We start from the raw sequence: 22,507 nt of genomic DNA on the forward strand, positions 1-22,507 counted from the left end.
GCTGCTGCATTGGATTTGTAACAGTGAGGTGACATTTTATAATGTTTGCGATTGGATACACCCTTTAGGGTTGTAAATATTGGTCAAACTGTTGAAGTTGCCTGCCCCTCCAACAGTTTTCAGAATCTGACCCTAGATCTGTAGGGGGCGTGTCTCCTCTCGCCTGTCTGTCACACTTTTGCTACCTTCATGACTCATTGCGGTGTCCGTGTCTGCAGTACCAGAGAGGACTGGAAAAATGGCGGCGGGTTCTGGAGCTGTTAGCGGCCATGGTGGCCGCGGCGCTTTGGAAGCCACCCTGGACCGCAGATTCCAAGGAGTATCCAACACTATGGAGTCTATACAGGGACTGTCGACCTGGTGCATTGAAAATAAAAAGTATCACAGCCTTATCGTTCGGTACTGGATGAAGTGGCTCAAGAAATGTGAGTAGCTAACGTTAGCTTGTCATTCGTTAGCTAGCTTTCCCTGCTACTATACACACGTTAGCTAATCAATTATGTTCCTAATGTGTTACCGACTTAATGTTGACTCCATAAAGTTCATGCATAGCTAAAATAAGATGGGTAATAAAACGTGTGCTTTGTATTTATAGTTAGCTGCCTTGCAAGCTAATGTAACTAACTAGTTATAGTAAGGTAGTTGCAGTTCAGCATATCGTTATGTATATTAACGTTAGTTAGCGACGTGTGATCAACTTCGTTTGCTCAAACCCGACCTGTCTCCACATATGGTTCGACATTGCACCTGTTTTGTGCGCATCGCACGCGCTTTGTTTTTGCAGATGAGATAGGAGCCAGGTAATTAGCTAGCTAGCCAAACTATCAAATGTGTTTGAATTTGAGTTAAAATGGGGGTAGTGTTGACAGAGCACAGGTGATACATGTTGCTGGGTAAGCAAGTGGGCTGAAAAAACGGTCTTTAGGAAGAAATCTGGGTTAGGCCTAGGGTCGATTGTAGGGTTGTTTTAACGGGGTGGCAAAGAGGGGGCCAACATCAGTCGTGTGGCCATGGGAAATTAGCACATTTTATAACAAAAAGCTTTAAATTGTCTTAAAATATGACACATTGTATTGCATAACTGTTTCAGCCCCGTCGGCAAACGGGTGGCTAGCTGGTTTAGTTTAATACAAAATATCGACAAAGGCATTCAAAAGAGGGTTTTTTTTTTGTGTGTGTGTGTGGGGGGGGGTATTTTCCTCATGATTCGTCAACTCGCACACAGTTGCTGTCCTGCACATCGGATCACTGCACTTTCCTGCATAGGTCTATTTATTTAGTAAATGTGATCGCACATCATCTGTATGTTTTTATTTTATTAATTTTTTATTTCACCTTCATTTCACCAGGTAGGCAAGTTGAGAACAAGTTCTCATTTACAATTGCGACCTGGCCAAGATAAAGCAAAGCAGTTCGACACATACAACGACACAGAGTTACACATGGAGTAAAACAAACATACAGTAAATAATACAGTATAAACAAGTCTATATACGATGTGAGCAAATGAGGTGAGATAAGGGAGGTAAAGGCAAAAAAAAGGCCATGGTGGCAAAGTAAATATAGCAAGTAAAACACGGTAGATTTGCAATGGAAGAATGTGCAAAGTAGAAATAAAAATAATGGGGTGCAAAGGAGCAAAATAAATAAATGAAATGCAGTAGGGAAAGAGGTAGTTGTTTGGGCTAAATTATAGGTGGGCTATGTACAGGTGCAGTAATCTGTGAGATGCTCTGACAGTTGGTGCTTAAAGCTAGTGAGGGAGATAAGTCTTTCCCGTTTCAGAGATTTTTGTAGTTCGTTCCAGTCATTGGCAGCAGAGAGCTGGAAGGAGAGGCGGCCAAAGAAATAATTGGTTTTGGGGGTGACTAGAGAGATATACCTGCTGGAGCATGTGCTACAGGTGGGAGATGCGATGGTGACCAGCAAGCTGAGATAATGTGAAGAAAAGGAGACGATTTCTCAGTCTGATAATCTGTGGGCTACTAACAACACAGCCTACTATGAGCCCTATCCCCCTGGCCAGGGTAAACTAAGCTGTAACGTTATGTATTTATGGCCCATTTGTTTGCATTAGGAGAAAATGTGATCAAGTTGGATTTGTATTCATACTTGGGCTGGCTAGGCTACCTAGACTTTTTCAATCCAAAGTGATTAACTGGAAGTAATTGGTCAACACAATAGTGATTACATAAGAGTTCGTTTTTATTACCATCTACAGTTGCATAGGTCTACATGATACAAACCTGTATAAAGCAACCTCAGCCCGGAGTTCTATTGTCCATTCATAGTGGTCTCCGGCTGTGGTTTAAAACATCATTCATATGAACAAGTACAAGGTTGCTGCAGTCTGACAGGGTTTTCATCCTCCCCAGGGCCAGGAGTTTTCTGACCTGATTAGAAAACTGGTCCCAGTATAGTCCATATAAAACCTTTTTACAACTGATTATTCACTGTCAAAACGTCTGGTGTTTTACCTGGTTAGGTTATCAGACCAGGAAGAACTCCAGGCCCAGTGGAAAATATGTGCCCTCCCACTCTGAGACTTGTTGCCACCTCTGCTGTTTCAACTGTTAATTTGTATCTGCCCAAATGTATTAAAATAAATACATTTGAAGTGATCCATATTGATCCGTATTCAAGTTAGATACTACCACCATGTCCAGTGGTAACTTCCCCCATCCAATACATTTTTTTAAAGTTTAAGATGTATGTTTCTATACAATTTAAAAGCTCTAAAATGCTATTTGGGGAATGGCAAAAATAACTCCAGCCATTATCACTTTGGCTGCTGTAGCTTCATTCACCTCAGTCAATAAGGGACATGCATAACATTCTAGAACAAACACATGCCATAGTCTACAGCAATAAACAGCTACACTGGGAAACTAGTTTAGTTTGCTGTCAAACAGCAGTTACCTAGCAATTTTCCACCTCTGCACTGCTTTCATCAACTCTGTCGTCCCAAAAAAGCCAGCTAGCCAGCCAATCAAACAGCCTTCCCGCCAGAACAAACCCACTGTCCTTTCTCTCCAATCTGAGCCAGATTGACAGCGCTCTGACCCAATGAGAATGGCGGGACACTAAGGGTGGCCAATCATATTTCAGGGGTGGCACCTCGCAATGCCCCTGGGTAGGCCTAGCTAAGATCTTAACTCCAGTGTTTGGCATAGCTGTCTATATTTGTCAAACACTGGGGTTAAATTCTTAGCTAGCTAGAGTAGGCCTAGACCTAAACTTTGACTGTCATTCATTGTGTTTTTGAGGGGTTATTTAATGAAGTGCGTGGTGTGATATGTCATGGAAATAGATATGCCAGTGTTTTGTTGTTTATGGAAACGGATGTTGTCCACTTTCCTTGCCTCCAGCTATAAAGGTTTAGCTGGTTTTCAATGCTTTCATTTCCCTGAGCAGTTTTTGTTAATTAAAAATGAATTGCACTGCAGTAGACTAAACATTTGCACGGTTGTATGTGTTCCCATCTCTCTCTGTCCCTGTCATTGGCTCAACCACATGTATATCTGTTGTCTATGGTGCTGTGCTTTATGTATGATGTCCTCAAACATTCAAACTAGCTTTTGAACTCAGTCAACCAAAGATAAAGTTGGTGAGTTGTAGGCTTCGTTGTCCAGGTTAAACGTTCAACTGAAATGTTTTCATTTTCCCGGTATGTTGGATGTCTGTGTTAACGGTTCCGTTCCTAGGGTTGTGTTGTAATGCAGTGTTTCCGTTGCACTCATTTAACTGTGGCGCTGCGCCACGGCAAGATCATTGCCGTCACGCCCCAAAAATATGAAACATAAATATTTCTGTCGAGGCACACTTTGGTGCCAGAACAGTCCAGTTCCACATTTACTTTTCCCCTGCAAATAAAATGTAATGACTAGACAAATCAGATAACCGCATAGTAGAATAGTTAATCTATTTCCCTCTTGAGATTCATTCATGTTATGAGTACAGGTTTCCCTCCCTATAGCAATCTGACAAACGGATGCACAACAATTCTTGCGATCGCAGGGAAAAGCAGTTTTAATGGCCTTTGTTAAAAAGAGGGTGTTGTCAGCTTTCCATTTCTACTTGATTTCTTAACTCCTGAATATGTGCGAACTGCACCAGAGGTTTTTAGAAGCATCATGGTTCAGCACATTATCACCGTCATTTGCTGTGAGTGTATAGGGGAGAGTGGGGCTAAATGTAACAGTCCATTGTAAGGTACCTTGGGGTGAAACACCACCCTTCCTCGCTTGTTTTTGGGGGGTGACAAAACAAAATGTGCTGAAACAGATGCTATTTTTAGTTGAGGAAGAGCAGTGGCAACAAGGGAAAGTGTTTGGGGGGGGTGAAGTGGTTTCGGTGAGAAGTAGAGGCAGGGGGGTTGCGTTATACCCCAAGTGGCGGAATAACTAACCGGTAGACAGGGCTACATTATATTCACTATTTATGCAAGTTTTTGGGGACATTTCACTAATAGGATGCTTACTAGTTAAAGATCACATTTGGGATCTAGCTAATGAACAGCCCAATAGGGTCAATGCAGATAAGCAACCCTATGCTTCAGCCTATTTATTTCTAGCCTCTATGCTGCATCCGTTGGGCTACAGGTGATAATGCTAATAGCATACCTGATAATATGGACCATGCATATGCTATATGCATGGTCAAATAGTTAAAATAATTTTTAACATATGTTATTGGGTCTCCCCCCAATGCAAAGAAATATTCCAGAGAAAATACTGTTGTGTGTTGCATGACCAACTGGAAATAACTAACTGTTGGTTAATCTCGGTCACGTGTTTCTGCTATGAGATTGAGAACATATAAGTGTTTATTGTTTACAGTATTAGGGGCCTATGTGATGTTCTGTTTCTGAACACATACCTTTTTTCCACTTGCAAAATGAATCCTACTGTACCTGAGCTGGTGCAGGTAGTGGTACATATTTTACCACTACAACTTGAGTTCATCGCGGTTTGGTTTGGAAGGCTTAAAGCGTGCTAATTAGGTACCCAAAATATCTGGTCCTAGCTGGCTTGTACTAGGTCAGGGAGTTCTGTGTTGGGTCAGGAGGAACCTCTGGTCCCCCTGGTGGTGATACTGAAAATCTTTTATGTGTGTCACGGAACAGAAAAGGTTTCGGAACCAATTTCTGCAAATGGGTTGTCCCTCTCAGAGGTACGCTAAGCCTAATGCTGTTGTAATGCCAGTTGACATGCATCATTTGCCCATGATTGCTATCTGATGGTTCACGTGGCATCGCCGTCTGCCTGGCCAAATTGCCAGGTACCTCACAATACCATATTATCGCCATACTTTGGTGCTGATACTATGTGTATTGTGATTTTGATACTAAGATTTTATTGCGATTTGAAGTTCCAAAGATATTGCTCACCATATGTCCGCTGCAGAGGCACTAGAGGACCATGAGAACGTTTTGATCAGTCATGGAAATAAGTGCTGAAAACAAACACCATCATTTGCAAATAAATTCATAAAAAATCCTACAATGTGATTTTCTGGATGTTTTTTCCTCATTTTGTCTGTCATAGTTGAAGTGTACCTATGATGAAAATTACAGGCCTCTCATCTTTTTAAGTGGGAGAACTTGCACAATTGGTGGCTGACTAAATACTTTTTTGCCCCACTGTATATATCCCCCCCATCACTATGGCTTTGGAGGTTGAAACTTTAAACCCCCAGACGTGGCCCTGAGTGTGTCTGTGTTCGTTGGTCTGTGTCCACCTAAACTACGGTGTCGCCTGTAGTAGAACAGTGATGCTCAGTCACACTCCTGTGTGTGTCTGTGTTCGTTGGTCTGTGTCCACCTAAACTACGGTGTCCGCTGTAGTAGAACAGTGATGCTCAGTCACACTCCTGTGTGTGTCTGTTCGTTGGTCTGTGTCCACCTAAACTACGGTGTCGGCTGTAGTAGAACAGTGATGCTCAGTCACACTCCTGTGTGTGTCTGTGTTCGTTGGTCTGTGTCCACCTAAACTACGGTGTCCGCTGTAGTAGAACAGTGATGCTCAGTCACACTCCTGTGTGTGTCTGTGTTCGTTGGTCTGTGTCCACCTAAACTACGGTGTCGGCTGTAGTAGAACAGTGATGCTCAGTCACACTCCTGTGTGTGTCTGTGTTCGTTGGTCTGTGTCCACCTAAACTACGGTGTCCGCTGTAGTAGAACAGTGATGCTCAGGTACACTCCTGTGTGTGCAACAGGTGTTCCATCCAAGGCCCCACATTTACACCCAATCACATGTCCAAGTCCATAATTATTCTGCAATATTCTCAACTGAAGATTTGGAAGGATCTTTACAATATAGCTTAGCCCAGGGAAGGAAGCTGGGACCCTGTTGCCATTGAAAGCGATTGTTTATTTGATATTTTCCAACTGTTTCCCCTTCCCCACCACTCAGACTTAGTTAGGCCTAGACTTAGTAGGCCTAGACTTAGTAGGCCTAGACTTCAGCAAGTTCTATTTTTTGACTCCAGGATCTTTTCGAAGAAGAGTTGTTTCATGTAATGAACTTAGGATATGAATTAGAACTCATTGTTACATTCATTGGATATCTTGGGGCTCGATTCAATCCACAGTGCTAGGCAAGTCAGTTAACACGTTCTTATTTACAATGACTGCCTACCCCGGCCAAACCCGGACCACGCTGGGCCAATTGTGTGCTGTCCTATGGGACTCCCAATCACGGCCGAATGTGATACAGCCTGGATTGGAACCAGGGACTGTAGTGACGCCTCTTGCACTGAGATGCAGTGCCTTAAACTGCTGCGCCCCTCAGGAGCCCACGCTGTTTGGTTTGCGTACTGTAGACAGCATAGAGCTGGTTGTTTTCTGTGCCTAGTCTTCATCTCTTCCTCACCTGGTTGAATACTTTCCAACTCGTCCTCCCTGAAGGCATCTTCCCATGGGGAGTCAGGGGGGACGTTTCTCTCTCCTTTGACTTGACAACCTTTCCCCACTTGGACTCAACTGAGATGTATGAAAGGCTTCTGTCTTGTTATTTTATGTTACAAAGTGGTAATGCATCTGTTTATTTTGTTACCATTTACTAAGATATAGCCTACTTAGTTGGTTAACACTAGTCATCACAGCTGTCCTGCACAAGATGCTGAGGCTGTAGGGCGTAGGCTAATATCACTTTCAGTTTATCAATAAGGCTTCAATGACCCTAATTGATATTGTGGGACTCGTACATACCGTTTCTAGTCTTGTCTGCATCAGAACCTGATCTGTGTTTGATTTGTGTCTGTTTTCCCTACTCCATCAGCTGTCACTTTGAAATACCTTAACTCTGGGTGTGCAGGCTTCTGAATGTATGGCGTTCTCCAGCTTTGAGTCATTTACATTTTTTAAATTACATGAATATCATGAACGCTTTCTTGTGTCAGAGTGTGACAACGCTGTCTGCTGAAAACAATGTGTCATGAATGAATCGGTGGCGGTGCTGAACATTATTATTGACATTGTGACTACTGTGTTGCATGCTGCATCTTTGAACATGTTCAACTGGATCTTCATATATTCAGGGAGGGAGACGTTAGTCTTTATATTGCTGTTCAAGCTGCGTTTTTCCCCCAACAACCAGGCTTAATTTATGTTGGACTCCATTTACCTGCATGACAAGCCTATTTGGTTTCCATGTCTTAGCCTTGCCTGTAACACAGGGCTTCAGTTGGAGAAGTTGTCAGTTGAAAAAAGTGTGCGCTGCAGTAATGATGTTTTGTCTGTGCGTTAATTATGCATTAGATAGAAAAGTGAATATCAGCTTGTCATGACATCTGTCTGTCACTTAGTAAAAGCACTGCATTGTTTATCATTTCAGTGAAGTTTCCCATCGACACTGGTTGGTTTTTGCTATATTTCCAGAATTGATTAGCAAATGCATGAGCTAATAGGTCTTCCACTGGGCGGTCTAGGTTTAGGCTGGTCATCCACTGGGCGGTCTAGGTTTAGGCTGGTCATCTACTGGGCGGTCTAGGTTTAGGCTGGTCATCCACTGGGCGGTCTAGGTTTAGGCTGGTCATCCACTGGGCGGTCTAGGTTTAGGCTGGTCATCCACTGGGCGAGGGTAGTTTAGGCTGGGCGGTCTAGGTTTAGGCTGGTCATCCACTGGGCGGTCTAGGTTTAGGCTGGGCGGTCTAGGTTTAGGCTGGTCATCCACTGGGCGGTCTAAGTTTAGGCTGGTCATCCACTGGGCGAGGGCGGTCTAGGTTTAGGCTGGTCATCCACTGGGCGAGGGAGGTCTAGGTTTAGGCTGGTCATCCACTGGGCGAGGGAGGTCTAGGTTTAGGCTGGTCATCCACTGGGCGGTCTAGGTTTAGGCTGGTCATCCACTGGGCGAGGGTGGTTTAGGCTGGGCGGTCTAGGTTTAGGCTGGTCATAGGCTGGGCGGTCTAGGTTTAGGCTGGTCATCCACTGGGCGAGGGCGGTCTAGGTTTAGGCTGGTCATCCACTGGGCGAGGGAGGTCTAGGTTTAGGCTGGTCATCCACTGGGCGGTCTAGGTTTAGGCTGGTCATCCACTGGGCGGTCTAGGTTTAGGCTGGTCATCCACTGGGCGGTCTAGGTTTAGGCTGGTCATCCACTGGGCGAGGGTGGTTTAGGCTGGGCGGTCTAGGTTTAGGCTGGTCATCCACTGGGCGGTCTAGGTTTAGGCTGGGCGGTCTAGGTTTAGGCTGGTCATCCACTGGGCGGTCTAAGTTTAGGCTGGTCATCCACTGGGCGAGGGCGGTCTAGGTTTAGGCTGGTCATCCACTGGGCGAGGGCGGTCTAGGTTTAGGCTGGTCATCCACTGGGCGAGGGAGGTCTAGGTTTAGGCTGGTCATCCACTGGGCGGGTCTAGGTTTAGGCTGGTCATCCACTGGGCGGTCTAGGTTTAGGCTGGTCATCCACTGGGCGAGGGTGGTTTAGGCTGGGCGGTCTAGGTTTAGGCTGGTCATCCACTGGGCGGTTTAGGCTGGGCGGTCTAGGTTTAGGCTGGTCATCCACTGGGCGGTCTAAGTTTAGGCTGGTCATCCACTGGGCGGTCTAGGTTTAGGCTGGTCATCCACTGGGCGAGGGAGGTCTAGGTTTAGGCTGGTCATCCACTGGGCGAGGGAGGTCTAGGTTTAGGCTGGTCATCCACTGGGCGGTCTAGGTTTAGGCTGGTCATCCACTGGGCGAGGGTGGTTTAGGCTGGGCGGTCTAGGTTTAGCCTAGTCATCCACTGGGCGAGGGCGGTCTAGGTTTAGGCTGGTCATCCACTGGGCGAGGGTGGTTTAGGCTGGGCGGTCTAGGTTTAGGCTGGTCATCCACTGGGCGGTCTAGGTTTAGGCTGGTCATCCACTGGGCGAGGGTGGTTTAGGCTGGGCGGTCTAGGTTTAGGCTGGTCATCCACTGGGCGGTCTAGGTTTAGGCTGGGCGGTCTAGGTTTAGGCTGGTCATCCACTGGGCGGTCTAAGTTTAGGCTGGTCATCCACTGGGCGGTCTAGGTTTAGGCTGGTCATCCACTGGGCGAGGGAGGTCTAGGTTTAGGCTGGTCATCCACTGGGCGGGTCTAGGTTTAGGCTGGTCATCCACTGGGCGGTCTAGGTTTAGGCTGGTCATCCACTGGGCGAGGGTGGTTTAGGCTGGGCGGTCTAGGTTTAGGCTGGTCATCCACTGGGCGGTTTAGGCTGGGCGGTCTAGGTTTAGGCTGGTCATCCACTGGGCGGTCTAGGTTTAGGCTGGTCATCCACTGGGCGGTCTAAGTTTAGGCTGGTCATCCACTGGGCGGTCTAGGTTTAGGCTGGTCATCCACTGGGCGAGGGAGGTCTAGGTTTAGGCTGGTCATCCACTGGGCGAGGGAGGTCTAGGTTTAGGCTGGTCATCCACTGGGCGGTCTAGGTTTAGGCTGGTCATCCACTGGGCGAGGGTGGTTTAGGCTGGGCGGTCTAGGTTTAGCCTAGTCATCCACTGGGCGGTCTAGGTTTAGGCTGGTCATCCACTGGGCGAGGGTGGTTTAGGCTGGGCGGTCTAGGTTTAGGCTGGTCATCCACTGGGCGGTCTAGGTTTAGGCTGGTCATCCACTGGGCGAGGGTGGTTTAGGCTGGGCGGTCTAGGTTTAGGCTGGTCATCCACTGGGCGGTCTAGGTTTAGGCTGGGCGGTCTAGGTTTAGGCTGGTCATCCACTGGGCGGTCTAAGTTTAGGCTGGTCATCCACTGGGCGAGGGCGGTCTAGGTTTAGGCTGGTCATCCACTGGGCGAGGGTGGTTTAGGCTGGGCGGTCTAGGTTTAGGCTGGTCATCCACTGGGCGGTCTAGGTTTAGGCTGGGCGGTCTAGGTTTAGGCTGGTCATCCACTGGGCGGTCTAGGTTTAGGCTGGTCATCCACTGGGCGAGGGTGGTTTAGGCTGGGCGGTCTAGGTTTAGGCTGGTCATCCACTGGGCGGTTTAGGCTGGGCGGTCTACGTTTAGGCTGGTCATCCACTGGGCGGTCTAAGTTTAGGCTGGTCATCCACTGGGCGGTCTAAGTTTAGGCTGGTCATCCACTGGGCGAGGGCGGTCTACGTTTAGGCTGGTCATCCACTGGGCGAGGGAGGTCTAGGTTTAGGCTGGTCATCCAGTGGGCGGTCTAGGTTTAGGCTGGTCATCCACTGGGCGAGGGTGGTTTAGGCTGGGCGGTCTAGGTTTAGCCTAGTCATCCACTGGGCGAGGGCGGTCTAGGTTTAGGCTGGTCATCCACTGGGCGAGGGAGGTCTAGGTTTAGGCTGGTCATCCACTGGGCGGTCTAGGTTTAGGCTGGTCATCCACTGGGCGGTCTAGGTTTAGGCTGGTCATCCACTGGGCGAGGGTGGTTTAGGCTGGGCGGTCTAGGTTTAGGCTGGTCATCCACTGGGCGGTCTAGGTTTAGGCTGGGCGGTCTAGGTTTAGGCTGGTCATCCACTGGGCGGTCTAAGTTTAGGCTGGTCATCCACTGGGCGGTCTAAGTTTAGGCTGGTCATCCACTGGGCGAGGGCGGTCTAGGTTTAGGCTGGTCATCCACTGGGCGGTCTAGGTTTAGGCTGGTCATCCACTGGGCGGTCTAGGTTTAGGCTGGTCATCCACTGGGCGGTCTAGGTTTAGGCTGGTCATCCACTGGGCGAGGGTGGTTTAGGCTGGGCGGTCTAGGTTTAGGCTGGTCATCCACTGGGCGGTCTAGGTTTAGGCTTGTCATCCACTGGGTGAGGGTGGTCTAGGTTTAGGCAAGTCAAATCAAATCGAATTTTATTTGTCACATACACATGGTTAGCAGATGTTAATGCGAGTGTAGCGAAATGCTTGTGCTTCTAGTTCCGACAATGCAGTAATAACCAACAAGTAATCTAACTAACAATTCCAAAACTACTGTCTTATACACAGTGTAAGGGGATAAAGAATATGTACATAAGGATGTATGAATGAGTGATCGTACAGAGCAGCATAGGCAAGATACAGTAGATGGTATCGAGTACAGTATATACATATGAGATGAGTAGCCTAAGTCTTGCACTGGGCGAGGGTGTTCTAGGTTTAGGCAAGTCTTGCACTGGGCGAGGGTGGTCTAGGTTTAGGCTGTTCATCCACTGGGCGAGGGTGGTCTAGGTTTAGGCAGATCATCCACTGGGGGGTGTAGGTTTAGGCAGGTCATCCACAGGACTAGGGTGGTCTACGCTTAGGCTGGTCAAGGTTTTTGATGTGGTTTAACATCAGGCTTCTGAGGACCCACTAACCCTCTTCCTCCTCCACCTATTCTTCTTCTTCCCTGTCTTCCTCTCCTTCTCTCCATCAGCGGACACCAACCACCGCCTGAATCTGTTCTATCTAGCCAATGATGTAATACAGAACTGCAAGAGAAAGAACGCCATCGTCTACCGCTCAGCCTTCGCTGAGGTGCTCCCCAACGCTGCACTAATGGTCAAGTGAGTGAACTGAGCTGGATTATATGAATATTGTGAGGCACATCCTAACTTCCATTTGAGGCACATTTTAATTGTCAATGGGGAGACTAAGTAAACATCTGATTTAGGTGGAAGTTAGGATGAGCCCTTGTATGATGACATTGACCACCAATCTCTTGCTGACTGAATCTGTGCCATTCTAACCTCTTGCCCTTTGACCTGTTGTCTTGCCAGAGACCCGAAGGTGCGTAAGTCAGTGGAGCGGATCTTCACTATATGGGAGGAGAGAAATGTCTATCCTGAGGAACTCATCACCCAGCTCAAAGCCAACCTGGCCAAGAAGGAGAGAGAGAGGGAGAAAGAGAAGGCTAAAGAGACTCCTCCTCCGCCAGGTCAGTCTCCTATGCTCCTATTTCTTTCTCTCCTCACCATCTTTTCCTTTTTCCGTCTCTCTATTTCTGTAACCTCTGGGTCTGTATGAGTCAACAGGTCAGTGTGTTGTGTTGTGGTTTTGTCCTGTAGCCCCAGTCAACCCCAAAGCTGCCCTGAAGTCCAAGATTGTGGCTGATTTCCTAGTAAGTGTATTTCTTTCTGTCCTCTGCTAAACTGCTTTTACCCTTTTAAAGAGGTAATCTGCAGTTGCTACACCCATTTTTGGTTTTGATAAATTAATGATTTGTACCCATTGATTCTTGAAGAATATAACTTTTATAAATTCCTCATGAGCTTAGTTTAACTGTCACACCCCATCAGAACCCCAAATATAAGCTTGTTTTGCTCCAATATTTGTAAACAACAAATGTAAACGAACACTATATAGCCTCCAAACATGGTTAAAACGATAATGTTGATATCATGGATGGTCAGTCCTTGTATCAATAGCTCTGTCTATGAATTTGAGTGGTTACTTTTCTTCAGCCCTATCCCTCAGCTTTTTACCCAAACAGTGGCGGGGATGATGCTTTATTGTTTCAACTGATGATTGGCCCTGGATGGAGTTGCACACAATAATACTCTTTCCCTCCTTCCCCACGCCCTCCCTCTTTCCTTCCCCCTCGATCTACAGCCCCAGTCATTCATCGAGCAGCTGGCAGGCTTCAAACGGGTGGTGGAGGAGGAGGAGCTGAGGGAGACCCAGCTGACAGCTCTCAGAGTGGACGTCTGCAGCACGGAGGCCCTCAAGAGACTCAAAGGTCAGTGGTCAAAACAGGGTTAAGGCCAGGGTTCATGCCTAGGGCTTTTAAGGTGACCGTATTACCGCCACACCGGCAGTCACGAGTCGTCATGACTGCAGTCAAATTCCACGTGACCGTTGAATCACAGTAACTAGGCGTCTCCAAAACTGCGCTCTGATGTCCCCTATAGTCAGTAGTAGCCTACCAAACTTGCTAATGGCCTGGTACTCAGCGCTCTATTGACCCTCTAGTCACTCTGACATCAATGCAATGGAAAATCAAATGGAACACTTCATGAGAGCCCTGGCGTTAAGAGTTTGAGGGGAATAGGATCACCTGTTGTGTAGCGAGAGTCAGCTCATAGCTGGTTGATGCATATAATAAAGTTCCTATAAGCCCATGTTGCACAACATTTCTATAGGCTACGCTATTCAATTGCGTGAGAAAACAGAGTTTTGATGGCCTCTAATAAAAAGAGGAGAATCCCATCAGCTTTCTATAGTCTAGGCCTCCTATATTTATTTCTCAACTTTCCTAATATTAAGCACTTTGCTTTGCTTTACAATCAGAGTAGCCCTCCTGAGTGGTGCGGCGGTCTAAGACACTGATCAGTGATAGAGGCGTCACTACAGATCCGGGTTCGATCCCAGGTTGTGTCGCAGCTGGCCGCGACCGTGAGACCCATGAGGCGGTGCACAATTGGCCCAGCGTCGTCTGGGTTAGGGGAGGGTTTGGCCGACTGGGATATCCTTGTTCCATCGCGCTCTAGCGACTCCTTGTGGCGGCCGGGCACATGGACGCTGACTTCTGTCGCCTACTTTGCGGTGTTATCTCCGACATATTGGTGCGGCTGGCTTCTGTGTACTCTTGTTTAAATGACTTATTTTACGCTTGTCCTCCGTCCATCTCTACCCCAGACAAGGCCGGAGGGAACAAGTTTGCCAAGGACTTTGAAGAGGGCAGTCAGAAGCTGCAGGAGTTTGTCAGTTTCCTGGAGAACCAGATGCCTGTAGGGCCCCCTCTGCTGGAGGCTCTAGGAAATGCAGACGTCTTCTATGAGATGCAATACAAGGAAGTTAAGATCGTAGCCAGCGTGAGTATCAACCAATCATTCAGGCAACCAATCTGATCATCATCTATCAAATAAATAATCTAATCAATATCTAATACATCTAATTCTATGGTTCTAATTTTCAAGGCCTACAAAACCTTTGCCAACCGCGTGGTCAACCTCAAACGTAAACTGGATGCCCTCAAGTCCTCCCTTCCCGGTCCCGAGGACTCTCCCATCCCCTCCCCCTCTGAGGACGCTCCCTCACCCACCGGCTCTGACTCCCCTTCCTGGGGCTGGAAGGAGGCCGAGGGGGTAGGCTGGGCTTTGACCCGGACCTGGATGGGAGTGCCATGGACGAGAGGGACATGGGGGTTGTGAGAGAGGGGGACAACAGAGATGTGGAGGACATGGATCTGTCTGAGGAGGACATGGAGACAGCCAACACAGGTGAGATGGCAGTAGGGAATTCTCAATGAGACTAAACCTTGTCAAAATAAACACGTTAACCCCTTGTTTCCATCAGCTGAGAAGCAGTCGTCATCAGTCACCGTTTCCAAGGTGACCAGCTCCAAGACCGCAGCGAAACCCGCCCCTGTCACACTCATTCGAACCTCCACCGAATCCCCTCTCAAAAAGGCAGCCTCGTCTACCCCCACGCCAGTGACCCTCAGCGCCCCTACGAGCGCGGGTGTGAGTGGTCCTAGCGGTCCGACCGCTCCTCTGGGAATGAACCTGGCCAATGTAGACCTGGGCAAGATCAGCTCCATACTGAGCAGTATCACATCAGCCATGAAGAACACAGGTGTGTGTGTGGATTTAAGTTATATAGATTCTGTGACACGCTGGTACAGAAATGTTATAACATGTTTGCATAATAAGATTGTTCTCTCTCTTTCTCTCTGTGTGTCTCTGTCTCTCTCAGCAGCCAGCCCTGTGTCTCGCCCCTCCCCTGGAACTCCCACCACCCCCTCTGGCCAATCATCTTCCTCCAAAACCCCAGTTGGCCCCACCCCTCCTAGCCCAGCCCTGGCCAGCATCCTGTCCAGAGTGAACGTCACCCCTGAAGGCATCCTCAACGTCCTGTCAAAGACCCAAACACAGAGTGAGACACACGAGTTTAAGATAGTAAACCAGACAGGCAGATTTATAGACAGACTTTGAGATGGGAAATTCTGTTGAAATTGTTTTGGGGGGCACTTTTTATGTTGAGTAACTTGTGTATCTGCTGGTGTAATTATCTCCACCCACCCCACTTTCTCTCTCTCTCCCCATATCTTTGTTTCTCTCCATCTTCTCTTCTCTCTCCTCAGGTCTGTCCTCTCTGCTGAGGTCTGGTAGCTCCTCCTCTGCCCCCTCCTCCCATGCCTCCCCAGACTCCTCAGCAGCCAAGGGCCCCCCCACACCCACCACTCCTAGCAACACCAAACCCCCCCTGACCAACAGTCTCAAACGAGACACACCTGAGAGGAGCAGAGGAGCCAGGGATTGGGAGAAAAACCGAGAGGCCTCCCCTCCTCCTCCTCCCTCTCTATCTAGCCGCTCTGTCTCTCCTCCCAGCCTAGAGTCTAAGATCAACCGTTTCCTCCAGGGGAACCCAGGGTTCAGTCTGGGCCTGGGGGATGGGAGCCCTCTGCTGGGGGGAGACGGGGTAGACGGGACCCCTGTCAGGGATGAGAGCGGGGGCACCCCCACCCAGGACGAAATCATGGACACACCAGGGGGTGTCTCCTCCGACCCCCTTGGCCTCAACAGTGACCCCAAGAGCTTAGGCTCATCCATAGGTCATGATCTTTCACCCACGGCCTACCGCAGTGACCCTTGGGACGCCGTCATAACCCCAACAGGAAGCAGCAGCGACGTGGACTTCCTCTCTTCCTCTTCTCGTTTCCAAGGCTACGGAGCGGGGAAGAAGGCCGCCAAGCTGAAGGAGGAAGATTCGAAGAGGAAGATTAGCTCTTCATCACTGGGAAGCAGCAAGGTGAAGAAGGATGGACAGAACAGTCACGGGAAGAGTCACGGGAACAACAGATCAGTCGAAGGAGAGAGGAGAGCATCCATAGGTTCTCGCAAGACCAGCAGCGGGTCAGAGGAGGGAGGAATGAGTGGAACGAGGGATGAAAAGGGACAGAGGGGAGGAGAGGATGGTGGGGGCTCATCTGACGGGGAGGGGGGGCAGTACCACCGTATCGAGACCCTGGTGTCGCCTTGCACAGAGGGAGCACCTTTCCAATCACTGGGGGGCTTCTCAAACCGCCAGCCAACCGGAGAGCGCATCCAGACGGTGGAAAGTATCCGCGTGATTGGACAAGGGCTGCGTCGCGGGGATGGAGAAGGGGGGAGGCCAGGCGGAGGGATGTGGTACGATGAGGAAGGGTACCTGGATACCCAGCCCCCCCCACCTTCCCCTCAGGGCGGCTCTGACGACATGACTTCACCCCCCATGCCTCCCCCGACCTCACACCACCACCCTCATCCTCATTCTAATCACCCTCCCCACCCTCATCCGCACGGCCCCCCACCCCAGTTTCAGATGCCCCCTACCATGGGGAGAACCCCAGGGTCCCCTCCCCTCACACCTCCACCATCACCCCCTCCTCCCTTCTTCAACTCCCCTCCTCCACCCATCCCACGCCCTCCACCCCTCCCATGCCCCAGCTCCCTCCACCCCGCGCAACTTCCTCCCCCTCGGCAGTCATGGTAGGTGGGGTTCTAGTCCCCATTGACCGCCAACTTCCCCTCCCTCCCCAGGTCCGCCCAGACGGAGGAGACCGAGGGGGGATGGGAGGGGACCCAGGGGGGTAAAGGTGGTCCCTCTCCCCTCATGTCCTCTCTGTTAGGGGAGCCCCTAAGATGCCTCGTCCCGGCACAGTCAAAGAGCATTTCACTCCCCGCCACGCACCCCCTCCACCGCCCGGCACCCCTGGTGCCCCGCCTCCTCCTGTTGGGCCGTGTCAAGGATGGCATCAATCTCCCTCCTCCACCCCCTCCTCCTCCACCTCTCCCTCTCCCTCAGGCGACCCCTGCTTCCTCGCCCCCAAGCTCCTCCGCTCCAGCACCCTCCCGCTAGCCCGCCTGCCCAGCCCCGACACCCCAATCCCAACCATCCCCACCGTCCCTCGCCGTCCCTCCTGCGCCTACCCTCCCCCAACCCCTGCCCCCCCATCAACTCCACCCCCAGAGACCTCTACTCCACCCTCGCGGCCCCCCTGTCCACCCGCACCTAAACCGAGAGCCACCCATGTTCCGCGGGGGCAAGCGTCCTGGCCCTCCATTCGGCGGGGGCCGAGGAGGTCCCTTCTACCCCCCCAAGAGACCTTTCTTACCCCCACGCTATTGAAATGTTAACCCATGCTGAATGAAAAGCAACCCACACACCTAGCTACCCAACACGGGGAGAAGATGTGTAGAACCCTTATGGTATGAGCCCAGTCTGTCCTCACTATGTTAATCCTAGTGGAGTCATTTGTTTTATTACATTTAGCTGATCGCACCTTGACACAAACTAGCACGTCACCTCACCACAATACAGTACCAGCTTCGAAATTATGCACAGTGTTATGGATGAAATAGGTAACCAAACCAAATCTGCCTCCCCCTCCCCTCCTCCAATCCCCAGGAGCAACAATGTTCTCTGCTTCCCCTCACTAAAGCAGTGAGGGAGTAATGGAGGTGTGAACTAGAAGGAAGACGACAAGCACAGATCAAATAGAAACAGAAACAGGTGGTTATTCTATTTCACTAAAATTCTACTTACCTTCCGTATTGTGTGAATAAGCTGATATAAACACTTTCAGAGAGAGAGCGAGAGGGATAGATGGGATGGGCTGGAGGGATAGATGGGATGGGCTGGAGGGATAGATGGGATGGGCTGGAGGGATAGATGGGATGGGCTGGAGGGAGGTTGGGATAGATGGGATGTATGGAGGGAGGGATAGATGGGAGGGGGTTTGATGGAGGAACAAAGTTGCTCCCTGAGAGTGTGTCCTAAATACAACCCTTTTTCTCAATAGGATTTGGTTATCTAAATGAGTGCTGACTTTATGATCAGTGCTGTTGTGGAGTTTCTCCACCATAACCCCAACGTGCTCCCAGTGCATCGTATTCGAAATAATAACCTTGTTTCTCTCCTAGAGGTTTTCATGCTTAAGTCTCTCTTCCCTCTGTATATTTCTCAGCTTTTAAATGTATAGACTGATTGAGTTGGCTGTGTTGCGACTATTAAACCTCGGTTGTTTGTGTAAAGAGCAGAGTCATCGCTATTCGCTAACTTGTGATTGACGCCATTGTGAAGAAGCCTTAGCTGTAGTTACACACCGAGGCAGCGATGTTTGTACTTCTCATTGCTCTAACAAAACACCACTCTGTCCATCTCCATTTCTCCAATCTGAGGGGGGAGGAGAGTGAAGAATCGTCCAGTGTAAAGACTCAGTTAACAGATAATGATGAGTTGCGGAGACTCTGTAGTTGAGGCGGGTGCTTTAGAAGTTTGAACTATGAACCCGCTGTCTCTCTACTAGGCCATCGCTACCTGTATTGTCTTTAATAAAATCCAGTTTCAACCCAACCAAGGGGAGGGTACTACTTTCTTTGATAGTCACTGTCATGGATACCGGTAAGACCAGTCTCAGCAGTTGTCATGGATACCGGTAAGACCAGTTGCAGCAGTTGTCATGGATACCGGTAAGACCAGTCGCAGCTGTATGATAGATGTTATTTTGGTCTAGTTATTCAAAGCTGAATTGAAATGCTGAAACATTACTTATAACAGCACAAACAATGTCATTTTTTCCCCCAACTGCTAATTTGTTCTGAGTTGTTTTGGATTTCTTGCTGTGATTTTTTATTGTGGCTGTAACCTCATGTCAGATGTAAAATATCTATACTTGCCTATGCATGTGCAGTGCACTGTCTCTGTCCAGTCCAGAAGTCCTTTTTGTTTGTTACTTTTGACCTGTTCCCTTCGCTACCTTTCCTAGATTTAGTCTCTTCTCTTTCCTCCTTTCCTTCCTCTGACGCTGTACATTTACAACTGTAGAATACCAAGTAACACCAATGAAGAAGTGACGAGTGAATTGTCTGCAAACATTCATTACTCATTAAGATAATGGACACCTATGTAAATGCTCCTCTAAATTTCCCATCAGTGTTAGTTTATCAGTTTCTAGTGTTCTGCTATACATTTCTGAATGGAAGAGATGCTGTTCTGAATCAATGGTACAGAGCAGCTACTACTCTCACTCTGACTGTATGTATGAAGTGATGCTTCTCTCTGTCACTGCTGATAATGACCAGATTAACGCAGGCCAGTTGGTTTGTGCACGTTTCCCTGCTGTACAGTAGACTAATGACTTCCCTTCTAACTCGTACCTCAGTTAGACAGCGAGCCGCCAGGATGGATTCTAATCATTTTCTTTCAACAGTTTGTTTAAATAATATTGTCATTCAATGTACTCTTGAGTTTGAAATATGTTTGTTTTGAATAACTTTTGAGTGAAAATGCTTAAGATTTGAGGAATCTAATGGTGTGTGTATAGTATGCATTAACTCTGTAATGATTCAGTCATGAAGGGGTGGTTGTGTTATGTTCTCTGTGTATAGTATCCATTAACTCTGTAATGATTCAGTCATGAAGGGGTGGTTGTGTTATGTTCTCTGTGTATAGTATCCATTAACTCTGTAATGATTCAGTCATGAAGGGGTGGTTGTGTTATGTTCTCTGTGTTTAGATGCATTGCTATTCTTTTTATGATCATCAATGATGTTCTATCATGATTCTTTTGAGTGTCCAATCCTTTCCGATGCTACTGCTCTCCTCTCTCTACCACTGAGCCGTCCTGTAGTTCAGGGATTTACTATGTTTACCTATATGACTGTCACAATTTAGACATACAGCCAGGCATTTACTTCATATGAAGACTTTACAGTTTAAACCACACTTCATGGAGTCCTACTGCATGTTTTTTTGTTTTAAAGACAGCCTCTGCATTTATGAATATTCAATTCATAATCAACCCCTTGGCCTTACCTTTTAGGCACTTGTCGATCTGGGAGGATTACATAGGTGTAAGCCAATCAGAGGCAAGGTGCAGCTATTACCGTATTGCACCTATCCAATCCTTTCATATATGTGAAGTGCGTAGTAGAGACTAGGGGTTGATTTGGTGACGGGAACAGGCCACAGAGCACTGACATGAAGACAGTACTGTACCATATCGGTTAAGACCAGTGGTGGCTGGTGGCACTTCAGATGGGGAGGACGGGCTCATAGTAATGGCTGGAACGGAATAAATTGAGTGGTATCAAACACCTGGTTTTCCATGTGTTTTATACTAGTCCATCCATTATTATGAGTTATCCTCCCTTCACCAGCCTCCTCTGGTTGGGTGAGGTAGTCACTGCCATGCTATTACTCCCATTGTGAGTTTAGTTATATTATTGAGTCTGAAGATCCTAACCCAGAAGTGGGTTACCATTTATTGTTTTCTATACACACACACACACACACGTGATTCCATCCAACAGCATCTACCATACCCATCTGCATTTAACCTTTTTGATTAACACTGATTTTCTTGGTTGTGTAGTTCACATCCTTGCACAGAGCTCTAGTCCACATGTCTTTGCTGTCACATCCATAGTTCCTCCCAAACCAGTCCACTGCATGTATGACGCACATTGACGGTCTGGCGTTGAGTCTGTAACCCACCCACCCAATATTCAGTGCAGTCACTGCACAGTACTTTAAATGTATTACCCCTATCCCATTTAATGAAAGGCAGTTGAGATCATATTGTAATATTACCACATCTCAGTGGCTTCCTCTCATCACCTTCATATACTGTTCTGAGAAGACCAGATAGGTGGAAGCAATGTGGGGCAAGTGTGCTAAAAGTATTTATTTCACCGGTTTCCTTCATTCAGATCAGTGTAGATGAAGGAAAGGATGCAATGAGAGCCATTGAGATGCTCTTCATACAAACATAAATAGGTTTCACCTTATGAGAGTACACACGTCTCATATCTGTGTGGTGGTGGGGTTCACAGTATGAGATATTGACAGTGAATAAGTATTTAATTGTGCTTCATAATGGTCCATATTTCAGGTAGTAGCCAATGAGAAGGACATTGCCCCTAGACACTGATCTAATATCAATTTGGACTTTTACCCCTAATGAGATTTTGTAATCAGTATTTGGGGTAACCTGTGACTTTTAGGGCAACCTGATTTCTAGGGCTTTAACTCAATTTGTCTTTCTGTGATTCCTTGTGTCCTATCTCCTCACTCCTCAAATGTATTTGAGGAGAAGGCCCAAGGTCCCTCTAGGGCATTCTACCCGTTTCAGTGTATTTTCAGTGACACTTTACAGGTGGTCCTAAATCCCCAGTTAATTTACTCTGGCGCCCCCAAGCGTTCTTTCAATATTTTTTCTTATACGAGTCAGTCTGCGTCACTTGCAAATCCCCTTTTCTCTAAAACCATATTGACGTTTGTTAGTACATCAACACTGTAACTCTTTGAAGTATATTTTACTTAAGTTATTTACATTTATGTAGAATAAATGAAACCATATTTACGTGTATATCGGTAAAATAAAATGACCAAGTTATGTCTTAACTATTATACACAGACGTCTACAACCACTGAGCTTTGAACCAATATACCTTATGTGGAAAGAAATAACGAAACCCTATTGCTCATATCACCATGCGCTCGTTACTGGTGTCTTGAATGTACGAATTGAGATGCCAGTGGCAAGGCTTCTCAAACTAATCCCAGTTATATGCTACTTTATATTAAAACAATGTAAACGAAATAGGCTATTCATACTATTGCTTCCAGAAGTATGTTGAAAGTAGCCTAATTTCTGCCCCACGTTAGAGGCGAGTACTTTTGAGCTATGCGCGTGTAATAGCCTAATAACGGTGCTCTGAGCTACAATATTCTCTGCTCTTCCTCCATCTTTATGCGGCCAATCAATGAATGGATGTGTGTTACTTGCTGGCTCTCACAGGGACCAACCCGGTTGCCTCACCGTTGATCAATTCTCTTCAGGCGCTGCAAAGATGCAGTGATCTCCTCATATTGGGATGGGTTTCTTGGAACGCTCCACTCTTGATCTTGGGCGTAATTTGACCAAATGTAGGAATTGAGCATACCTATGTTAAATAGATTCAGGTCCTTTTCATGGATTGTCGGTTTTAGATTAATGCTGTGAAGTTAGTCTCGTGTACCTGAAAGTGATCTATCCGAATGTTAAATACAGATTAGTGGGCGCCACTGAGGTGTATAAATTAACGGTGAGCGCGCTTTCATTGTTGACGCTCACCAACGTGCGCGCACTTGCCAACGTCAAGTTTCCGCCCTCTTCCCTTGCTGGCCAATCACTTTTCT

General features: G+C 47.7%; 1 pseudogene; it reads left to right on the top strand.

The window, feature by feature from the left end:
• The first annotated feature begins 186 nt into the window (after positions 1–186).
• LOC135575185 (regulation of nuclear pre-mRNA domain-containing protein 2-like) lies at positions 187–19,887 on the top strand (annotated as a pseudogene).
• Positions 19,888–22,507: the final 2,620 nt, after the last annotated feature.

The sequence above is a fragment of the Oncorhynchus nerka genome, linkage group LG14 (assembly GCF_034236695.1).
Source record: "Oncorhynchus nerka isolate Pitt River linkage group LG14, Oner_Uvic_2.0, whole genome shotgun sequence".
NCBI lineage: Eukaryota > Metazoa > Chordata > Actinopteri > Salmoniformes > Salmonidae > Oncorhynchus > Oncorhynchus nerka.